Below are 5048 nucleotides of genomic sequence, written 5' to 3'. Positions count from 1 at the left end.
TGACTATGCCAAAGCCTTTGACTGTGTGGATAACAATAAACTGGAAAATTCTGAAGGAGATAGGAGTACCAGACCACCTGACCTGCCTCTTGAGAAACCTATATGCAAGTCAGGAAGCAACAGTTCGAACTGGACATGGAACAACAGACTGGTTCCAAATAGGAAACTGAGTATGTCAAGGCTGTATATTGTCACCCTGCTTATTTAACTTATATGCAGAGTACATCATGAGAAACGCTGGGCTGGAAGGGCACAAGCTGGAATTAAGATTGCTGGGAGAAATATCAAATAACCTCAGATATGCAGATGACACCACCCTTATGGCAGAAAGTGAAGAGGAGCTAAAATTCTCTTGATGAAAGTGAAAGAGGAGAGTGAAAAACTTGGCTTAAAGCTCAACATTCAGAAAACTAAAATCATGGCATCTGGTTCCATCACTTCATGGGAAATAGATGGGGAAACAGTGGAAACAGTGTTAGACTTTATTTTGGGGGGCTCCAAAATCACTGCAGATGGTGACTGCCACCATGAAATTAAAAGACTCTTACTCCTTGGAAGGATAGTTAGGACCAACCTAGTTAGTATATTCAAAAGCAGAGACATTACTTTGCCAACAAAGGTCCGTCTAGTCAAGGCTATGGTTTTTCCAGTGGTCATGTATGGATGTGAGAGTTGGACTGTGAAGAAAGGTGAGCACCGAAGAACTGATTCTTTTGAACTGTGGTGTTGGAGAAGACTCTTGAGAGTCCCTTGGATTGTAAGAAGATCCAACCAGTCCATTCTGAAGGAGATCAGCCCTGGGTGTTCCTTGAATAGAATGATGCTAAAGCTGAAAGTCCAGTACTTTGGCCACCACATGCGAAGCATTAACTTATTGGAAAAGACTCTGATGCTGGGAGGGATTGGGGGCAGGAGGAGAAGGGGACGACAGAGGATGAGATGGCTGGATGGCATTACCAACTCAATGGACATGAGTTTGGGAGAACTCCTGGAGTTGATGATGGACAAGGAGGCCTGGCGTGCTGCGATTCATGGGGTCTCAAAGATTCAGACATGACTGAGCGACTGAACTGACTAAACTTTGACTAGATATTTGGTGGCATTAAGGATTTATTGTTCAGTTTTTCAAATGTGATACAGTTAATTATATTTTTTAAAGAGGTCTTATTGTTAATTCAGCTGGTAAAGAATCTGCCTGCAATGCAGGAGACCCTGGTTCGATTCCTAGATCAGGAAGATCCCCTGGAGAAGAGATAGGCTACCCACTCCAGTATTCTTGGGCTTCCCTGGTGGCTCAGACAGTAAAGAATCCACCTGCAGTGTGGGAGACCTGAGTTCGATTGCTGGGTTGAGAAGATCCCCTGGAGGAGAGCATGGCAGCCCACTCTAGTATTCTTGCCTGGAGAATCCCCATTGTCAGAGGAGCCTGGTGGGCTATAGCCCATGGAGTCTCAAAGATTTTGACACAACTGAGCACTAAGCACAGCACAGCACTGAAATACTTATGGGTGAGATTATGTGATATCTGAGACTAGCTCCCAAAAGTTACAGGGTTGTAAGTAACAACCTTACTGTATAATTATCGGGTATAAACATTTGTTAGTCCTCACTATACTTATATTGGGAAGCCCAACTGTTCAGTTCAGTTCAGTTCAGCCACTCAGTCATGTCCAACTCTTTGAGACCCCGTGGACTGCAGTCCACCAGGTTCCCTGTCCATCACAACTCCTAGAGCCTACTCACACTTATATCCATTGAGTCAGTGATGCCATCCAACCATCTTATCCTCTGTAGTCCCCTTCTTCTCCTGCCTTCAATCTTTTCCAAAATCAGGGTCTTTTCCAATGAGTCAGTTCTTTGCATCAAGTGGTCAAAGCCCAGGTGGTGCAGTGATAAAGAATCTGCCTGCCAAAGTAGGAGACAAAAGAGACACGGGTTCAATACCTGGGTTGGGAAGATCCCCTGGAGAAGAAACGGCAAACCACTCCAGCATTCTTGCCTGGAAAATTCCATGGACAGAGGAGCTTGGCGGGCTACAGTCCATGTGGTTGAAAAGAGTCAGACACAACTGAACACACATGCATCCATCTGTACATATCCACATATTTGCAACATTTTGTGTTATACATTCCCCCTTCATCCCCTTCACAAAGCCCCAGTTATCTTTGAAGATCTGCCTCAAATAATGCTTCCTCTGCAGCCTTTCTTAATCCTATCTGTCAGAGTACAGTTAACACCTCCACTGCTCAGCTGAGATCTCCCTTGTAGAAAGGTCTTTTATTCCCTTTCTACATACCACACCCCAAGCTTCTGTACTGTTTTCTTCTAACAGTCCTGTCCTATACCAGAAACTGTCTTTGGAGGTCTGCCCCTGGGCTGCTGGAGTCACTTTGCTTTGCACATAGAGAGAACTGGAGGTACTTGCCCACCTTGGGCAGCCCATAGTCAATAAGTGCCTGATTCAGAGAATAAAAGCTGTCAGGATCAGCCATCAGGATCTGAGCACATAGTTTCTTGAGATATCCCCATTGTTCTCAGCAATGAATGTTATTTGAGTACCTGTATACCCACATTTGATTACTTATTTGTGTCCAACAAATCCACTCCATCTCTACCATCATCAGCCTAACCTGACTGACTTCATGTTTCATCTGCAAGATTCCAACAAACTCCTAGCTGTTCTTATCCCTCCTGAAGCCTTTTTACACAGAAACCAGGAGAGTTTATCATTTTCCCACTTAGTTCAAGAGTGCAATTATTAAAGATTAACCTTCTATATGAAAGTTTTCAAAATACAGTGGCTTAAAGAACATCAAAGCTATACTTCTCTTTCATATAACAGCTTCAAAGAGAGAAACCTAGACAGGCAGGCCATTTAGTTTCACAGAATCATTCAGAGCTGACGTTTCTTCTATTTTATTAAAAAAAAATTAAGAAACTTCCTTCCTTTAGGGCAGGTCCAACAAATTTTCAGCCTTATTGTCTTTGGTCTCTGTTGCAACTATTCAACACTGCCATTATAGCAGCAATAACAAAAAAATCAGCTATATATTATATGTAAATGAGTGGGTGTGGCTGTTTTCCAATATAACTTTATTTAAAAAAAACAACTGGTCAGCCAAATTTGGACCATGGGCGATAGTTTGCTAACCTCAACTCTCGAGCTCTTTCCTTATCTGCACACTATCGAGAATTATGGTCATGGTCTCTTCTGTTTTCCAATTCATGAGAAGGGAAAGAACATGGAGGAATTTGCACCCATTTTAATGCTTATACCTGGAAATTGCACATGTCACTTGGCATTGGCTTGGCAATAACTTAGCAATACCTAGGTTCAAGTGACACTGGAAATATAGCCATTTCCAAGATGGCTCCAAGTCCAGCTGCAACTGTAATCTTAAGGAAGAAGGTAAGAAGATTTTAGTGGTTGACTAACAGTGTCTGCCACACATGACTTCTACTTTTTCCAGGAGGAAGTCCAAAATCCTTGATGGCCTAGAATTCACTGCACAGTCTGATCCCTACCTCTTTCTTTAATCCTTCTTGTACTACCATCTTCCATGCTTTTTTCATTCTAGTCATATTCTTCCATTGCTTCCACTATATTATGCTGATAAACTGAAAAACCCATAAAGGCATGGATCTGGTCTGTTTTGCCAACTATGAATCCCTAGTTCCTAGAACAGTATCTGACATTTTAAGTCCTGAGTAACTACTTGGTAAACGAATAGCTGAGATTCAAGTCCCAACTCTGTCCTTGCTGCAAGCATCAATGATACTCTTGGGTTATAAATGTTTCAAATGGTTTCTAATGTTTTCTTCCTTATACTTCTGATCAAATCAGCCAACTAGGCCAGTCAGTTCTAGCTCTTAAATATGCTTTATATACTGACATCTCTCCTTCACTACTGTTTCCATCATCTCTCCACAGGATATGTTGAATTCCCAATTGCCTACTCTCCCCCAACTGTATATATTGTCCTCTCCACTGTCTGATTATGCTGATTCTTTGTTCAAAACATTTTGATGGATCCCCACTGTCCTCAGCATAAAGATCAAACCTTTTAATCTGACTTGAAGTCCATTGACTCTCATCCTCTCTAGATCAACACACTTGCTTCTATTGTCCCATGATCTTTGATTCTGATGCCTTTGATTATGCTGTTTCTTCTGCTTAGAACAAAGCTCAGTGGAATCTCCAAATCATCAACTCTTTATTTTCCTGCTAACTCTTACTTATGCTTTAGGTCACACCAAGATGAGAGTCTATCTAGGCAAACTTACCTGGCTATAAGTATATTGAAGATCATAATCAAGAAATTGAAAAGACAACCTATAGAATTGGAAAAATAATTTGAATTTTTTTATATTTGATAAAGGTCTAAACTATGTTAAGATCCTTAAAACTTAATGAGAAAAAACAAACAACCCAATTGAAAAGTGGGCAAAGTTTCTGTGATTCAAATGTTTGTGTCCCTTCAAAATTCATAACTCACCAAGTGGTCATATTAGATAGGACTTTTGGGAGGGCTCTGCCTCCATAGATGAGATTCATGCATTTGTATAAAAAACCCCAGAGAAATCTCTGACTTTTTCCATCAAGTAAGAGTACAGCAAAAAGATGACTGTCTATGAAGTGGATCCTCACCAGATACTGAATCTGCCAGCACTATGATCTTGAACTTCTCAACCTTCAAAACTATGAAACATAAATATTTGTTGCTTATAAGCCACCAAGTTTATGGTGTTTTTGTTATATCAGCCCATATGAACTAATACAGTACTTAAATGGACATTTTTCCAATGAAGATGTACTAATGGTCAACAGTCACATGAAAAGTTGCTCAATATTATGAATAATTAGGGATATGCAAATCAAAACCATAATGAGATACCACTTCACACCCATTAGGATGGCTATAATGAAAAATAACGTGTTAGTGAACTTGTAGAAAAATTGGAATGCTTGTACATTGCTGACAGAAATGTAAAATGGTTCAGCCATTGTGGAAAACAGTTTCATTCTTACTCAAAAACTTGAACAAAAT

This window comes from Oryx dammah, unplaced genomic scaffold, assembly GCF_014754425.2.
Source record: "Oryx dammah isolate SB20612 unplaced genomic scaffold, SCBI_Odam_1.1 HiC_scaffold_29, whole genome shotgun sequence".
Lineage (NCBI taxonomy): Eukaryota > Metazoa > Chordata > Mammalia > Artiodactyla > Bovidae > Oryx > Oryx dammah.
The sequence above is the reverse complement of the archived record's forward strand: the minus strand, read 5'-3'. Positions refer to the sequence as shown.